We start from the raw sequence: 19,321 nt of genomic DNA, 5'->3' as shown, positions 1-19,321 counted from the left end.
TTATCAATGTATATAAATCGCTTTAAAAATCCTCATAAGCCCTCTGACACAGTCACAATGCTAACTAACTTCCTCGAATCCACTAAAAATGATTGCCCCCTTATTATAGCCAGAGACTTTAACACCACTTACGAGCCTGTTAAAGAAATAGTCCAGGAGGAAGAAGAAGACGCTAGAGGCATTAATAGGCTTCAGATCCCAACCCTTAAAAGATGCACTTGTGTTGGGCATCAAGTCCTTTCGCTTACTCTTGCTCATGGGGTCCGTGCATGCAACGGGAGGACATACTCCGATCCCAGTGCAGACCATACCTTCAAAGAGGATGAACATCAAAAGCAGAATAGACTACATTATGGTTGACCTTGACCTTTGGCCGCAAGTAAGCGATATGACCATCCTCTATCGTGAGGACAGTAACCGTAACGCATTGCTATTAAGTCTCTCTGGGCTCCCGGTCTTACAGCCTCAGTTTAATCTATTGAGGGCACCTGTGGTAACGACCAATAACAACAGGAGAGTCAAATGGGCGAACATAGTCACTGATGGCAAGCTTCTCCCAAAAATGTATAAAGAGGTGGCCCAGATCTTAGTGCAGATGTCTAACGCCAACTTGAAGGGCGATACTATCATGGTGAGCCATCAAGACCTGTCTAATACCATTCTGCATTATTTTAGCACCCAGGGAGTACCCTTCCATTAAAACTCTATTTATTCAGTCCTTTCCTAATAGTAAAGTCATGAATTCTATTGTTTACCATGTTAACGCAGCCAGCAGAACCCTAGGTTTAGCAGGTTTTTTTGAGATCTACATGAGAATTATACAGTCCGTTCTTAAGTTGCATTTGGTACAACACCCACTTATGGGTGGATTGGCAACAGCTTTGAACTTTTGAACTTTTGCCATTTGTAAATAATCTTTTTCTCAGTGGAATGGAGGGGGACCTCATATTGTGTGGAAACGGCTTTAAGACCTTCTCAGCTAATGAACAGCAATGATTCTTCTTGGGAGACCATCCAAGTTATCTTTTAACCTAAGCCTGATGTTTTACCACAACCTAACTCTCTAGTCCAAATTTACAATGTTTTTAATTACATATGAAAAAGGTAGCACTTCTAATACTCAAGTGTTCATGTGCACTTGTAAAGCAGCACTTAGTTACAATTATGTTTTTAACTGACAGGACAGCATTAAGAACACACTTACTTTTGAATGTTGGCTGATTTGTGTGTTTTGTAAATGAAGGCAAATGAACATTTGTGGGTGCTAGCCGTCTCATGAGGTTAGCTACATCTCCTGGTAGGAGTAGGACTTATTTTTTGCTATTTTGTTTTCCCTGATTTTTCATGATTCAGTTAAGCTCTACTTTTGATCCTTACAGCAACTGCTTGTTAATCATAATTGCTGAGTCCTTACTGGCGGCAGAACCTTCCCTCTAAGGTATTTGTCTTAATGTAACAACACTTCCCGGAGTTGGGATTCAGTTTTTTTATTCAATTCTCCTCTATTTATTTCTGGCTCATTTGTACATTCAGATTGCTGTACCAGATTCAGTAAGTAGAGGAGTTTACCCCTTTTTTCAATAAGTAATTTTTGGAGACATTAATTTACACAATATCCCCTCAACATGTAGTTTTAATTTTTTGTTATTGCATGGCTTGCTGCTCCATATGAATTCGAACAGTCCTGATGATGACCCATACCAAGTCTAGGGTTGAAACATCGTAGACATACAGGGCAAAAGGAACCTATATGATAGTATTGACTGATGGATCTATAATTGATAGGACATTAAGACACATTGATCAGCTACTCTTTTGGTTTATTTACTTATTTGTGTACACACTGTATTATTTGTTGGTCATATATCACTGTGTGAACACTTATGAGCACTGTGCACTTTTTATATAGCAGTGATAATTTGCATACTTATTTATGTGTCTCCCTGCTTCACTAACTGCTCTCTCTGCACACACCTGGCGGGTGCCCTGGCACCAGAGAGATGCCAATTACGAACTTAATGTAGTCTCCAGGAGCACTTTGGGGCCCCAACAAAACCCAAAGGTACCACCTTCCATGCAGCAGCAATCCAGAACAGGGGGATGGGTCACTCTCCATCACCACATCCAGACCGCAGACCAAGGGAGCCCAAGCAGAGGTTGCCAGAGGCTCTGGTAGTAAACAGTCTATCCTTCTCAGAAGTTCTAGGCCTATATACACTCACTCCTACCCAAACATCAGCACCTCAATGCATCCATGATCAGCTAAGGATCAATCTAGAGAGGGACTGAGCCCGCACCAATACCACCAACAGTAGCACCCTTATCACCAGCACCACCAAAAACACCTGGAGTCACAGCACCAGTTAATGCTTCAGGGCATATACCCTACACATGCCTGTACTTCTTTATTGGGAACTGATAATTACAGGCAGGTGGAAGGCCCAGTTTGGTGCAATATTTCAAATGTGTTGCCCTATTGCAAAGCAAAAGTCTTTAGGATTGAATATTTGAACCAGACGTTAAAATTTTAGATAAAAAGCTGTGATTCCGGTTTAAGAAACCTAAGTCGGTGGCCATGATGAATATACTCAAATGTGTGAGACTCCCAACCAGTGGGAAGATTTAACCTGTCTGCTACTGACCTCAATACCAACTTCCCTAAAATAAAATGTACCTAGAAAAATCTTGAGTCTCCAATCAATATGAACAAATTACTTGGCTTCTGTAACAAAGTCAAATCATACTGGGAGAGGATCTTTGCCTTTTTAAACGACATGCTAGGATGTTCCCTCAAAACCGAGTTTGCCACCCTGGTAACAGCCCCTATTAGGACAGAGACAGCCCCACAACAGGATAGCGACTTACTTGATCTTCTACTAACAGCAGGTGTAAAAATGGTTCTAAGTAATTGGAAAGACACCTCCAAGGCATTGTTTAAGGGATGGCTCAACTGGGTGACGTACCTTAGAGGTGCAGATACGGTGGCCCTTCGAGACTCACCGTGGAGACAGCCCGCCTGGAACATGTGGGCATCCCTGGACAAATACTTAGACCCCTATGACACACCCTGAACCACCCTGTAAATGTCTAGCAGTTCGACCTGATACCAACCCTTTTAGACAAAGACAAGCAAGCTTCTTCTCACTCCTCTCTGGCCCTTTCTTCCCTGTCCCTATCTGTGCATCATGTGACCGCTTACAAGAACAGAGGGTGGGTGTCAGCCTAAAAATGAAACAAAAAAATATGTATCTCAACTAGTACATCCAACATGAGCTGCCCTGTAACTTTATGCGATACAAAGTGCATGTTCTATGTTTTATGTTTAGTTGGATTTGTTTTGTATGGTTTTCGTAGTTGACAAAACTTAATAAAATTCTATTGAAATTTTTGGTGGATACTCTACCTAACCACAGATTCCTCACTTTGTGAATCCTCCTCCGGGCATAAGACTCAACCCGCAAGGTATTGAGCAGCACCTCTGTGTGCCAGTAGGTGCCGTTGTGTAGTTCCATGCCAATGTTGTTAGACTCCAGAACTGGTGTGCGGAGCTGCATATAAGCTCCACCCATGTGTGCTGATGTCAGTTACTTTCTAGGCTGTCCATGCCCTCAGGCGCAGAGCCCATCATAAATCGGTATAACCTGCCTCCAATTCTCCAGATTGGGACCTTTTTATTTGGAAATAAGTCCATTTCATATGACTGTGGGTAAGTAACTTGCTTTTCTGATGGATACTTCTAACCACAGATTTTTCACCTTGTGAATATATAGATACGAAAGCAGTACTTCCCAAGGTGGTGGGTATGTGCATTGGCTTATACCAATAAGTCCTAAAGGACCTAGCAGGCAAAATGCCCCTCTCGACAGGCTTGACAGTCCAGACAGTAGTGCTTCATGAACTTGTGTACCACAGCCCACATAGCTACCGGACAGATGTCCAGGACAGGCACTCCGCATGCTAGAGACTTTGGGCCCGGTGGAATGAACTTCTTAGACAGTGTGTAGCTCTTTATGAGGAGAACAATCCATGAAGAGATGGTCCACTTTTGCACTGCCTTACCTCTTTGTGCTCCTCAAAACCAATAAAAGAACTGATCATCCATCTGAAGTTCTTTGGTACAATCAATATAAGCTCAATGCGCTTTCAGGGTCCACGCTATGGAGTCTCTCTTCCTCCTCAGAGGGATGAGATGAGGTACAGCAAAGAATGCCGAGGGGGTGACAGCTTGACCAACGTGAAAAGGAGTGAACACTTTCGGTAGAAAGAAGTCTGTGTTCCCAAAACCAAATTATCATGGAAGATGGTAGTGTAACGTGGATTTACACACAGGGGGCCAGATGTACTACCATTCTGCGAGCGCATAATAGGTCGCAAACCGATTTGCAATTGCAAAATTGGCAGTGCGCAATGTACGAAAGCCTGTCGCAACACACAACTTTGCGATGTGGATGAATACCGACTAGCAATAAATGCGACAGGTATTTGTGATCAGAAAATAGCGACTCGCAATTTGTGAGTCGCTAATTTCAATGTACAGACCATTTGCAAATAGCAAAAATGCACAAAAAAGGCCATTAGCTCATGCAATTTACCACTAACCAGAACTATGTGGTAACCAGGTCCAACCTATAAAAACAGACCCAGATTGCATCAGCAATCTTTCCACAATGGCTGCCCTGTACGTGATCGAGAGGAGGATGTGGATACTGACTGCACAGCAGAGGAAGCGGAGACAGAAGAGGATTTTCAGAGTCAAGCTGACATTGTTTGAGAAGACAGAGGAAGAGATTTATGAACAGTACAGGCTGAGTAATACGGTCATCCTGGACCTCATAGACACCTTAAAGCCACAATTGGAAAGCAGAACCCTGCGCAGCTATGCAATCCTCATACATGTGCAGGTGTTGTGCTCCCTCCACCTATTGGCCACTGGTAGCTTCCAAGATGTCATTGCAGTGGCTGGAGGTGCGTCGCAGAGTGCGCTTTCACGTTTCTGTCGCAATTTCCTAGATGCCATGCTTCAATCAACACATCTACCTGCCCAGGGATGATGAGGAACTTGATAATACAAAACTGCAATTTTACAGTATAGCAAGGTTTTCACAGGTCATAGGGTGCATACATGGGACCCATGTGCCCATATGTCCCCCATCCCACATAGAATACATATTCCATAATAGGAAAAGCACACATTCCCTCAACATCCAAGTTGCCTGTGAGGCAAACAACATCATCACAGATATTGTTGCCAAATATCCTGGAAGCACCCATGACTCATACATTTTTAGACACAGTGGCATATAGCAGAAATTAGGAAGAGGATACTTTGATGAAGGATACCTACTAAGTACTGATAGTACTGCTCCACAGTGACATGTATTTGCACTGCAATGTCTGTCTGCATGTTGTCTCACCATCATATATCTCTCACAAGGTGACAGCGCGTATGCCCTGCGGCCATGGATCCTCACACAGTACCTGTGTCCCAACGCGCATGAAAGGCGGTACAACAGGACACATTGGTGTACCAGGACCGTGATCGAGTGCACATCTGGCATCCTAAAATTGCGCTTCAGGTGCCTCCACAAGAGTTGCGGATCCCTGCAGTATGCACCTGAGATGGACTACAAGATGGTGGCAACATGTGCAATGCTCCACAACATGGCCTGCAGAAGTGGATTGCCCAGGGATGTGACTGAATCAGATTCGAAGGATGAGGACCCAGGACCACCTGTCCAACAGCAGTGGGATGGCATCTCTGCAGCAGAAGGGAGAAGGCGCAGGGACCAGATAGCTAGCAATTATTTTTAAAGGTACGTCCAAAGTAATGACACACTACCCTCTACATAAGACAGTACAAATCTTGAATTAAACTTTGAATTTGTGCTCTATTGTGCAAGCTTGCACAAACAAAATCAGGGCAACCGGTCAATCACAAAACGCATGCTAAAACCAATGCTTAGACTGTATTGTGGTTACATCACCATAGAATTTGAAGAAATTGTGGAGAAATGACTGCAGAAACTTAACACAATTCACTTCCTTCCTCTACGTCCAGCCTGGTAAGAGCAGCCACTTGAAATCCCAGCCTGGAGGCTGCTGCTCTTACACATAATTGATGTTTCCGCAGCAGAGACGCTAGTGCGGCTGGAAACCTCACTGTCAGCGCCCTCTGTAGCAGCACCACCGGCATACTTATTTGTCTGCAGTGTCTCCACAGCTGCAGTTATCTGTTGCAGGCTGCGTGCCATGTCACCACTGTGGTGGCCCATCTCCACCTGGAGACCCAAGGGTGCGCTTTGTGTGTTAGGAGGTTGCATGTGCTAGCCTTTCAACGGCCATGGTCATGGCATCCATCGTGTTACCTGCTGCGCTCCATGCGTCTGTGCTGCCCCCTCTCTTCAGCCAAATCTTTGCACAGATCGGCAATGGCACCTGTGAGGGCATCACATTTATCTTCCAGACGGCACTGGTTATCAGTCATCTTTTGTGGACTATCCCTGGGTCAGCCTAATGTTCATCTTCCTCTGTTGTTGCAGGCGCTGAATCCTGAGCATTGCCTGTTCCAAGCCTCCAAACAACACCTGATTGGGTGCTCCAGCAGGGGGGTGAGTGTGCAGACTGGCTTGCAAAAGCCATACGGACTGCTGTGTTGGACGCACTAGCCAGACCCTGGTGACAGGAGTGCGTCTTGATGCTGCTGTCTGCTGGTGTCACAGTGGCTGTAGCCTATGAGGAGGTCGATGCAGCAGTGTCTGGGACTACAGGACAACTTGGTCCACTTGATGCTCCCCCATCCTGCCCTTCCTCCACCTGGACCCGATCCGGGCTTCCCTCAGTGTCAGCTGCACTGTGCTCTCTTCCCAGAGGTGTATCAATTTGGCAAAAGATGTAATGTGAAAATAAATTATGTGAGTCTCTATCTCAGTGGTGTTGCAATGTTTATCAGCTCATGTTATTTTGTTACTACACCGAGTACGTTTCCCATAATGCACCATTTGGGATTATTCAGTGTGGCGCAGGACTTTGGGGTGTGGATGATTAGTATGCATGTGCAGCACAGGCTTTAGTGGTGAATTAGCCTTTTCTTACACATTTCACACTTGCCAAGGTTTTGTGGTGGCTGTGATGTGTCAAGGGTCCCAAATCCAACAACAGCTGTCCCCTACAGTGTACTCCCTCTGCTGCAGATGGTTCAGATGCCTTATACTTCTCGAAGATGTGCTGCCACCTTCTCTTTGGCCCTGGAGCGCAGGTCATACCATCTCTTCTTGATGTCGTCCAGGGACCTGTGTGCCACACCCAGGGCATTTATGCGCTGCTGCATTCCTCTCCAGATCTTACGTTGGTCTGCCTCAGGGACCCTCAGTGAGCGCCCTCCCAAACAGCTCCTCGTGATTACTGCAGCATTCCTCAATAATTATGTCTATCTCCTTTTAAGAGAATTTGAGTTTCCTCAGCCGCTTTCCACCCTTGTCACTGACCTTGCTACTCATGGTTTTTCAGACAGCCTGCCTGCAGTGTTGTACTGTCCTGCTGCACCGGACTACACCGGACTGCTGGATAATCTGCTCAGGAATCTCCTAGGACACCACTTCCTGTTTTAGGGGCCTTTTTTTCCTCACGTTCGCAATTTGCGTGCGCTGATTGGGATTGTTTTGGGCTCGCTCGCTATTTCCACACACTACAGGTCCTTTTCAACTGGGGACGCTATTTGTGAGCGCTTACCGAATCGCAAATAGCCACGACCCGAAATAGCGATGCGAATCATTAGCAACTCGCAATCATGTTGGCGCATTGGTACGTGCTTACCGAATCACAAATAGCCGCGACCCGAAATAGCGATGCGAATCATTAGCGACTCGCAATCATGTTGGCGCTTTGGTACGTAGGTATCGTTTTGCGACTCGCATATTGAGAGTCAGAATTTGACGCAATTTGAGAGTCTCAATTTTTATCGGTCATACATCTGGCCCAGAAAGCCTTAAGTTCGCTTAAACGTCTAGTCCATGTTATGTTGATGAGAAAGATTGTCTTTAGGTTCAAAAGGGAAAACTCTGCATCGGCTAAAAAGAGGTGCACATCAAAAGCACCGGGAATAACAAATGGTTATGGTGGGATAGCTGATCAGGCAACCCACAAAAAGGCCAAAAGAGCCGATAAGTAGCCTTTAACAGTGCCCAGAGCAAGTCCTTGCTGAGTGAGGGACAAAACACACAGCATAACGTCAGACAACTTTGCCTGTAAAGTGTCAATTTGTTGGGTGTTACACCAATGCACAAATTGGTGCCAACGACTGGTGTGAACATATTTAGTGGAGGAACTCTTCGCCGTCAGGATGACCTCAGCAACCTCAGGGTGCAGGTCGAAGTAGGTCAACTGTTGCTGCTCAGTCTTCAAGCACAAAGATGCAAAGTTTGTGGTTGGGTGCACGACCCTGCCCTGCTGCAACAGAAGATCCGCTCAAAGCAGCAGCCTGATTGAAGGACAGGTGCTCATGCCCAGAAGTTCAAAGTAGCACACTTTTTCATTTTTAGCTTTGTTTTATTAAGGGTTTCGTTGGCAGCACAAACAGTTCCAACACTAATTGCACATTAAAATTTGCCATTTGCAGTATTAACATTTGAGACGGGTATAGGGGCATCACAAGCTAGCCAGGGTAAGCTTAAGTGAACAGAGCCGACCATCCACTCCCACTACAGTTGTTCCAGAAGTGGCGGTAGACTCTTTTCTCTTAATGCCGGCAGGCTTTGGAACGCTCTGCCCCTTCACCTCCGGAAGGAGACTGTTCATCTTGCCTTCTGGAAACAATCAAAACCCTCCTGTTCCCTTGAATTTTGATGTTCCATCTGATCATGAGTTTTGCCTAGCGCTGGGAGGCCTTCTGGTAGCCACGCGCTTTACAAATGTCCTTTTCATTTCATTTCCAACCAGTTAGGAGATCACTCACATCGGTGTCTGTTTGGGCCTTTCCATTCCCTGCAGAGACCACATAAGCATATCTCAAAAGTCTCTATACAGAACCCATACCTTGTTGAGTTTCCGTGGACATTCAGATACTTAAAACACAGATTCCTCTGCCTGAATTTACCAGTCTATGTTAGCAATCTGGCAGACCATCCATGGGCTATCAGGGCTTCTCCACAGTCGGATAATGTCTCTCCTGGCCACCATGAGAATCACATTGCAACTTAGAAGTGTATACTTAGCTTCTGACCTCCCTCCATATCCCCAGTGTGGCCCTTAGGATTGAGGGCCAGGATTTCCACAGAAACCGCAGAGATCCGTTGGCTCACCGGCATCCAAAATGACTGTACCCTAGTGCATCTTCACAGGGTGTGAACCTGCACCCCAGATTGGCCACCACCTCTCAAGCAATTAGAGTCTGGTGGCTCAGTGGACTAATGCATCCACTGCAGGGGCCGGGGTTCGACCTCATGGTCACAGGTTTCAATCCTGGCAGGTCTACTCAGCCTTTCATCCATCTGTGGTTGATAAAATTAGTACCATTGAGTTGGGTAACAATAAACATCTGTTATTCAGCACCAAGAGACCTATGGTTGAACGTGCGCTTTACAAATACACGTTATGATATGTTATCATGGTCTGTCTTTGCCACACAAAATAAGTCTGGGGCTCGTAAAATACACACCACGCAATATTTTCTGTTGCATTATGCAGAACACTTTCCTAATGGTGACCTCCCTTGGAACTCCATATTTATTGTATGAATTTATGGTTCATTAATGCAAAGCCTGTACTTTTAGGGTGAGGAAATACTGTAAGCTCGCATTGCACTACGGACAATGGTTCCAGTATACAAATGTGTACACATGTTTGCAAAGTTTAACAATACGAGGGTACGTATAATGCTTCCAAAATGCTCTCTGTTTAGATGCAAATATCTGAAGAAGCTTGAAAGCAGGATTGATCATTCTTTGCTTCCAAAATAAAATGTTTGCAAAAAACTATGCAACTAGAAAAATAATGTTTTACTAAACTACAGTGAAATGTTAGATACCATTTCTTTGAAGCATCATTTAGTAAAACGTGTTTGATACATGATAGTATTTCTCAAAAATATTCATAACGGAAAATCAGTGTAACCAGTTTGAACAAGATGAAAAAATGAAAATGAACGACCATTGACAATGATTCTGACATTGGTGGTCAGCCTTTTGTTTTTGTCAATTCATGTCTTCTTGCTTTGACATGGTTTTTGTAAACTTTTATTGTGGTGAAAGCTGCCAGGCCCTCACCATATAACAAATACATTGGTAAAATACAAAAATATAGTTTGGTCTTAAAAAACACACATTGGCACAGTAGTGCCTGCCATTTAATATTCCTTTTGTGTGCCGATATTCTCCTTGTGAAGAGCAGAATGTTGTCACTCACAGTGAAGCCAGCTGGTGGTTTGATAGAGACAAAATTTTAATAAAAAATAAAAAGTCTTGGTTAACGCCAGAATTAATTTGGTGACCAGTTCTTTAAGAAAGCTACAATAGTGCCTGTGTGGTATATGTCTTTACATTAGTGCAGATTTATGGCTTACATGACTGCTGACTTCAAAATAGCTTGTAGTGGTTGTAAAGTGGCCTCAACGGTATTTAGTCCCCCTCGCTCCCGGTCTCATCTCACATCTGTAATTGTGGAGCTGTTCCCCACTTACCTGAAGTTAGACGAGGGCCCCAGCCTTGTCATTTGGGTAGATGCATTGAGTAAGGGAGTGCCTACTCATGGGATAGTTACTAACTGAGGTGCATGAGGGATGACTATCAGACGGGTTTGCCGCTACTGTTAGTATTTTGCTCCGTATGTCAGTACGTTCTGTGTCTTAAACAAATGCCTCTCACAAGACATCTTCAGTCCCCTGGGGCTTTCGTATTGAAATGGCAGTGCAGGTCCCATTCACTGTAGTCGCCGCATGGCGCTTCTGCCATTTTAAGGCCAAGCAGAGGGGCCGCAAATGAAGCGGCAGGGCTGCTGCGGGAGGCCTAGTCCGCAAGCTCCGGTTGAGTCCCGGGCCGTGAAATGTCTTAGAGGCCAGGTGCCGTGAGGTAAGGAGCGGTGATTAGCTCTGTCGCCTTATATGGCAGGTGCCAGTGAGGTTAGAGGTGCTGCGGTCCTCATGCCCCGCAACCCCACAGATTAATGATTCGGGGGGGGGCTACCAGGAGGGAGTATGCTCATGATTCGGTGCACGCCAATGTCCTTCTTCTGATGCCATGAAGGGACAGGAGAGCCTCGAACCGACAAGCCGTGCAGGTATTTAGTAGGTGTTTGCCGAGCCTCTGGGTATGCGGCGATGGTGACCCCGGGCTCTCTCAGCAGTCTTTGTGGCATTTGCGGGGCTCAGATAGCAGCCTTCTCGGCCCTCCCTCCCGGTGTACTGCTCTACCTGCTGCACTGGCCGATCGGACTCGTTGAGAAACAAAAACACCTGATACCACTATTTTTTGGAGGAATACCGCGGACCCTCTGAGGATCACATGTGTGCGGCCTTGATGGTTGCCCTCGCCCCCTACACTTTTTTTTCTTTTTTAATACGTTTCTCGCATAAGCTTACAATTCACTTGCCATGAATTAATGGTCTAAGTTAGACTCCAACATATGTGTATCGCCCTATTGCATCCTGCAGACACACCGATATTGCAGCAGCGGCTCCTACGCTATGGCAGAAGAGCGTCGCCCCTCCTTCCAGTAGCGTAAAGAAAAGAAAATGATAATAAACCAGTATTATCGTTTTATTTTGTATCCTGTAGTCTTGGGGACGAGGCTAGGGGGATAACAGGCACTCAGGGGGGAGTGGTATGCACGGTTATCAGTGTGCATGAAAGTTTGGACGGCCGTCTCAGGCCGGCAAAAGAGTTATGCGCACTTTGTTCTCCACGCAGGCTGCTTTACAGCTTTACGAGAAGAAATGCAGCAGTGGTGGCAAGGAGGTAAGTTTAATTTTTTTTTATTTATTTTTTTACTAACGCCCCAAGCTCCCCACCCCCGATCCGTGCCACCCGCCACTGCCATATTATACAGGATGATTACCTCTCCAATATGGCCACATGCTGTGACTAGTGAGCGCTTCAGCTTCCCGTCACTGATCTTGTCATGAGGCAAGTATTTCTTTGCAGGATTACCTTCTTGCTTACAACAATTATGCTGAGAAGAGGCCTCAATATACGATGTGTCCACTTTGGTGCCATGGAGTATTCACTTGGGATTAATCCAATGAGCAAGGTTCCACGCTATACATACATACCTTGCAAGTAAGTTACAATCACTGTTACAGGTGTAGCCAACACATGTTTTTGAGCCATGATAAACTAGATAGAGTGGTACTCACAACAATAATTATCTTCTTTCAGTCATCCATGACTCTTGTACAAAGGTTGTGATCAGCGATATCCATTCAGTGGAAACATCGCTGCTTTTATGCTGAGTGATGGGCCTCATTGGACATATACATCTATTACGGGTAAGGGGAGTTGAATTAAATAGGAATTGTTTTAATGCAAATAAGGATGTGGATGGTTATTTCGGTTAAGACGGAATATCTATGACCGGGAAATTGATTCAGCAGTCCCTAATGATTGATGGCCATGTAGATGTCTGGAGGTATGTGATTTATTCGAGTTCATTAGTGTGTTTTCTATTGATAGGAACCCCCTTTGTACTGAACTAAGGACCCTCTTATGTTTCTGGTTACAGGTCATTAAGAAAGATGGCATAGTCCTGATGAGACTTGCTGATTAAATGTAGGATCTACACATCAATGACACATCTTGAGTTGTAAACTAATCTACTCAGTATGAAAATCCGTTACACAAATGGAGGATTCCTATTCAATGTAAATTTAAGAGAAAGCCTTAGCTATACCATTGATTTTATGTTTAGCTGTGAATATATGCACCGCTATGAGCACTACACCAACAAATTATGCTTGAAACACTGTGAAAAGACGATAGAAAATCATTTTTGCAACAGAGAGGCCTGTGGGTATATTTATCTTTAAGAAATTCAGTTCCATGAAAAAACATACATGGATTAGTTCATATTAGTGCAATATAGATGTTGACGATGTTGAAATTAGTCCCACTGGAACCTTGCTATGTTATTTCTAGTAATTTACCCAGGTGCCAAGCTGGGTGTGAGGGTTAGTCTTTGTTTGCATACACTTTGCACAGGGCGAAACATCGTATGGGCATTTAAATGAGCTGGATTCGATTTAAAAATCTTGCTGTTAAATCGAAGGGGACACTGAGTAAACCATCTCAAATGATTTTCAGGACTTGGTTGACTGATTCTTATGATAGAATACTAGCAGAGTAGACTGACCCCCACAAATTATAATTGACGATTCCAAAGGGCAACAAGGCATAATGAAAGCTTTTTCTTCTTTTGTTAACAAGCCACTTAAGTACCCATACTGCACAACGTTGGTACAATAGGTGGTACTAGTCCTCTACAAAAATCAAGCAGGCTGGGACACAAATGTAGATTCACACATAATCCCATTATGGGATGAACTGCAAGTCCAAAAGGCAGTTTCTAGTGAAGCTGGAGGCCAAACGGGCCTGCAAACAAATTGTGGATACATTGTGTAGTGGCCGGCTCTGCCTCGCGCTGTTAGAGCGCGAGGCGTACATTCTGTGTCTCGCGCTGTCCGCGATGACGCGGTATTTGACAGTTATGACAGTTGGTGATTATTGACTGCGAGCCACAGGCAAGCGTCGTGCCCGTGGGAGTTGATGTAATAAAGACTTGCTGTTATCTACATTTAATCTCGTCTGTTCACTACACATTGCAATATCAGGAAATCACCACTCTCCTTTACCATAAATAAGCAACACCTTGATATTCCCAGTTTTGAAGCCAGATTGTCTTGGAACTTCGTTTTTGCTATCTCAATTTTAACCAACAAATGTATAATGTATGCTGCAAAAAACGAACACAGTACTGGATTAAGGACACAACTCACGTGCCAAAAACATAAAACCATAAGAGACACAGCAGTCAGATTTTTCCCCCAGAGTAAACGTATCAAACTACATTACTTAATGTCATCTACATTTTGGGGGACACTAAACGCGTTTCAAGATTATTTCAAAGGTAAAGAACAGCAAGGGGTTTTCTCAGCCTGAAAACTGAATTACTGCAAGATTATTTGAGTGTGGTGTCTTATCTTGAAGACATATATTGTATATGATAAAGTGAATTAACACATTTAAGATGTAGATAGCGTAGTCACACTAGAAGGCTATAAAATGAATATGAGAACATTCAAAATACGCTATTTGAATATACTGTTTCTGTGATATGAAGGAACGGGACTCATGTGGTTCCTAGAGAAACGTGGAACTTCAGAGCCCCCAAATACTCTTAAAATTGACAGGGGTTAATGGGCTTTATGAATATCTCTTTCAAATTATGCAGAGAGGGTACAACCCATAATCCAGTAGATTACTACAAGATTTCGGGGAAGGACTGTAACAAAGAACACACTCAAATCCTTGAAGGATTTCAAAAATATATTATTTAAACTGCACATTTGCAAACACTTAAAAGCAAACACAGTTCAGTGATTTGAATAGTCCCCAGTCAGTCAGGCTTCACGTATATCATGTACAATAATAGGCACACTAGATCAATTGCGTACAACTCACATTAACATTGTACAGCAGAAGATTATTTTGTTGCAATAGAGAACGTTTTCACAGGAGTTCAGATAGCAATTATTAAGGAGTGAACCAACTCTCAGAAAAATAAAATACATGTGGACATGTTGACAGCCAAATTGGAAAGCAACTCTGCCCAATACTTTCCATTAGCTTTTTGTTTTGGTTTTCAACCCCTCTCCAGTGTGCTTTAATTCTATGTTGCTCTCTTTCTTGTTCATTCACTTCCACCCCATCCATGTTGGTCTAGCTTTGTTTATTCCTTCCTAAGTCCCTTCGTGTTGTTTTCCCAAACCAGCGCTCACATCCGTGTCGTTTCTAACCAGGCGACACCAAGCTGCTACACCCACCCTCCATGTTGCTTCGCACAACCTCTGAATTGTTTCCTTTCTGCATTCTTACCCTCACACGCTGGTATATTTTTTTTCTAACCAACTCAGATAGGTAAACAAAAAAAAAAAAAAACATCGCATCATTTAGTGGATGCTGGTATACAAAATGATGCAGCTGGTAGGATAGGCCCTTTTTTCCTGTTTATGAGCCATTCTGTACAGGATCAAGGAGGTTATACATTATAGCTATAATCACTGCAAAGGCAATTGGTGTCAAAGGTCAGACCTCTTGGTTTCATGATGCTTGTTTGGATTGGTTTTCATGTATGCTATTGTCTTGGATGACAGCTATAATAGAGACAAAATATTTTTCTGTGGGACCAGGCAGCAGCAGTTCGGAAATACATGCACCTGCAACATACTGTTTTGCCCCCCGCAGCTGCCACTTGCTAACACCCCTCTTTGCTCCACCTCACTTTTATCTATCGCTCAAATCCCTATCCCATTTTCGACTGTACTACAGTATTTGTATACAATTTACTACTCATATCGGAGTACTGAAATGCTTGGTTTATGTGGGTAGAAAACAAAACTGTGGGGGTATGATTTGAAGTGTGTTGTCTTTGCTTTGAGCCTATATGAAAATGTTTTCCATGTTGTGCATGACGACCAACGAATTGTGGTTATTTTGTTATAGGCTGCAGTAATTAGGACTTTTATGGAGAAGGAAGTGTGAGAGATAAGCAAACATTTGTATAATTTGTGGTATACTGGGAGCTATCATTAGCTCTACAGATCCCTTAATTGTGTTGTAGCTTACCTTTTAAATTTTTGATCAATTTCCTATGCTGGCTGTTGCTGGTGATCGACACTCGATTATCTTATAGATTTGGAAGAAGTAACAGGTGTGGCTAGAGTGGGATGGGTAGAGAGGTCAGAGAAGTGCCCAGATGGACTGTGTTACAGTCCTCCTTTATATGATTGCCAAAATCCGATAGCAATTGAAGTGATTTGTCAAAATGCACTGCGTTATCATCCATTTTGTCGTGTAAGTGCTCAGAGTACATTGTTGCATGTTCCATACAGACCATATGCAGTATCGGGTCCCAATTTGACTTCCTATCCTTTTGTCTCTTCTACGCCTGAGGAGAGCTTACTTTGAACTCTGCAGGCGTACAGCGCTCAATCACTGTATGTGTATGCTCTCTGGGATTTGTAGTTCTACTTCTCTTATTAGTGAATGAAGGCTACTCTGACTATAAGCTACTCACGCATGTTCCTAGGAAAATGGACATGACATAGCAATACTGTGTATGAATATCGAGGGTGCATCTCGGACGTGCCTTACGCCTCATACTTCAACTACAATCGGATATTCCTTGCTACAAAAACTAAAATTCAGTCAAACATACGTATCTGCACGTTTGAGTAGCATATGTATCCGCCCAACACTTTGGTGTTTTACTTCTTCAAATCAGGTCGTTCTTCACAATTAGACTACTGCAGACATAATCAACATTATGTAAGGCAACTATGCCCTAAATACAATCGAGTAAGCGTTTAACACATCGGAAAACCCTGACAAAAGCCACAGAATCATAGGGAAAAAAAAGAGTTAAATCAAAAGTTTCTAGCTAGCAGAACGGTGAGCTCTTCTATGCCTCGCGGTAGCTACAAAGAATGGGGAAACGTCCAAATACTACACATACTTACACAGATCGTCTGTACACTCAGATTAATGCTTGCTGTCCGCAATATCAGTACTTCCGGGTTACACGACAGCCCCTCCCATGGCTGATCGTATTTAGTGAGCCGTCTTTGAATGGGAGCATTTCTTTAAGTGTAAACTGGAACAGGATTGGAGCACGGCAGCATCCCATCTGCTGCACAAAATTCAGAATTTCTCATTGGCTCCGAAGTTCGCACGTGCCTCTGGTAAACATAACCGAACGTTTCATAGCCAGATGGTGGGCGCTGGGTGTTTTTGCAGCCGTCAGTAGTTCGCTGGTGGATGACCTAAATTGAGTCACATGCAGCCTCAGTAGTAAGCTTAGTCGGGCTACTAATATACACCCCTGAAGTGATCTACGGTGCCGGTGTCGCGTCGGCAGGTGGACAGTCCGGTACAGAGCTGAATCATGCTGGTCGGAGAGAGAAGTGGCTTTACACATTGGTCAAGGGCAGGGCCACACGAATTATGGTGCAGAAAAGGGCCAAATTATGCCACAGGGTTTAGTAAATTATGTCACAAGATAAGGCAAATTATGCGGCATAATGCGGAACATTTTGTAATAGTTTTACTTCCCTTTTTTTCACCATTTTTAGGTCGAGCCTGGGCAGTCCATGCCAGGCATGTTGTATTCAGGTGTGAACTCTAGCTCCGCCCACTCTCTGCCCATATTTTTCATTGGCTTGTGTGATTGTCTTTTGTAAATGTTGGCTAAAGATTCGCTAATAGACTTATTAGCCCCTCCTTAGTACAGCTTTGTCTACATTTGTAACCAGGGCCGGCTTTAGCACAGGTGGCGCCCTGTGAGACAATGTTTGTTGGCGCCCCCCCAATGACCACCTCCACCACATATTCCCTCACTACCACAATTTGACAGTGCTTCTCAAGTCTCCATAACCACTGTCTCTTAGATTCATTTAGTTTTATAGCGCCACTCACGCCAGTTGAAGATGCCAGAAAACTTTACATCACACACGCATTATGGCACAGAGACAATTAATCATCGCTGTGAAAATCAGTATATAGGAAATGTTGCATAAGACAGAGGCCTACAAGGGGTAGGAGTCACATGTCACCCATACTGGTAGGCAGTATAGTTTAAGAGTCCTTGGACTGTAAAAGCACAAATTCAGAATTTTAAATTTAACACAATTGTTGGGGGTTTTCTTTAATAAAAAGAATTGATTTCTACCCAAATGAACCTTTTTTGCAATATAAGAACAACTAAGTCTGGGCGAAAAATATATAGCTCTAATATTTTCCTTGCAGTTTGTATGCAGCTTTTGATGGCAATTAATCGCTCACTGCTCTATATTAAGATTTTAACTTATAACCTGCAAGTAAGAAAAGGATCTCTGACAAAACCGCACGTTCTTTGCAGCAGGTATGTTAACCCTCTGCCCTATGATTAGTCAAAACTTTCAGTAGACAAAGCTCCGGACTCTCTCCAGGAAGAACATTAATCACTGGAGTTGTCATTCTTATTGCGGGGACAAAGTATGCGGCATCCGGTGCTTTTAAAGTGATGAACATGGCGCCCCCACCCCAAGTCAGCGCCTGGTGCGATGTCACCGATCGCACCGCCCTAGAGCCGGCCCTGTTTGTAACCTCCCATGAGGACTGGCCCTTTTACTTGTGTTGTTACACAGTATGTTTTAATTACATCCTCCAAGCACTATTTTCGTGAAGGACTTTGGACGTGCTCTTCTACAGTGTTTTTCTATTTTGTATTTACCTAGTACGGCAGCCTTAGCACTAATTATGGCGCTGCACTTTCCTTTTGTTTCCCAGCGACAGCCCAACGCGGTTGTGTGCTTTTTAGGTCTCGCCTAGCGAAAGCAGCGTATGCACTGTCTCGCTATTGCGAGTACCTTTTGGAATCGATTCTCCGAAAGCCTTACATGCACGCGTAGGGATGGACAAAGATGGCTGCTCTCGCCATTTGTCAAAACCTAACAGCATGCGCGTGCATGTAAGGACAGTGGACAGCCCGCCGCCATCTTGTTGAACACGCGTGCTTTCACTTTAAACATGGCGTGCTTTCACCTGGCCGACCTCCCTTGTTCTCCTATTGCAGCCGAATCACTTCTTACACCTTGTTTACTGCTAGCTGTGATGTTTTCATTTGTTAAAAGAAAAAACTATTGCATACTGTGTCATAATGGTGTGTGGGTGTGTAATAGATGTATATATATATATATGTTATTCAGAGTTCCTGTCTGGCCTTGTCCTCGGAGACCCTTGCGAATTCCCTGAATAGCTCTCAGACTGGATCTTGTTAGTTGCGTTCCCTGGAGGCTCCGGTCACACAATGCGAACGGCCGTCGGAATTTGCTGCACCGAGTCGTCTTCATCTCGCTCTTTAAGGCAACCATCTCACTCCGATTTTTCCCAGTATTGAAAGTAGCTGATGGTAAGAGAACCTTTTCATATTGGTCTTTCTTGGCTCTACTTCATAGGAGCAGGATACGATTTTACAATTTCTACCTCATGCCAAAACGTCACTCTGATGAAGTTCTGATCTAATCCGGGGGTTGGGGGTTGGGGGTGGGGGGAGGTTCTCAGATCTGGAGCTATCTGCTAAA

The 19,321-nt window shown here is 44.0% G+C and overlaps 1 protein-coding gene across 1 annotated transcript in view; it reads right to left on the bottom strand.

The window, feature by feature from the left end:
• CCDC28A (coiled-coil domain containing 28A) overlaps positions 1 to 16,822 on the bottom strand; it is a 179,311-nt gene extending 162,489 nt beyond the window's left edge. Inside the window, exon 1 of the mRNA XM_085612444.1 lies at positions 16,721 to 16,822. The gene's annotated coding sequence lies outside the window, so the exon portion shown is untranslated. The remainder of the gene's footprint in view (positions 1 to 16,720) is intronic.
• Between the last annotated feature and the right edge of the window lie 2,499 nt (positions 16,823 to 19,321).

The sequence above is a fragment of the Triturus cristatus genome, chromosome 6 (genome assembly GCF_964204655.1).
Source record: "Triturus cristatus chromosome 6, aTriCri1.1, whole genome shotgun sequence".
Classification (NCBI taxonomy): domain Eukaryota; kingdom Metazoa; phylum Chordata; class Amphibia; order Caudata; family Salamandridae; genus Triturus; species Triturus cristatus.
This window is presented reverse-complemented; position numbering and strand designations above follow the sequence as displayed.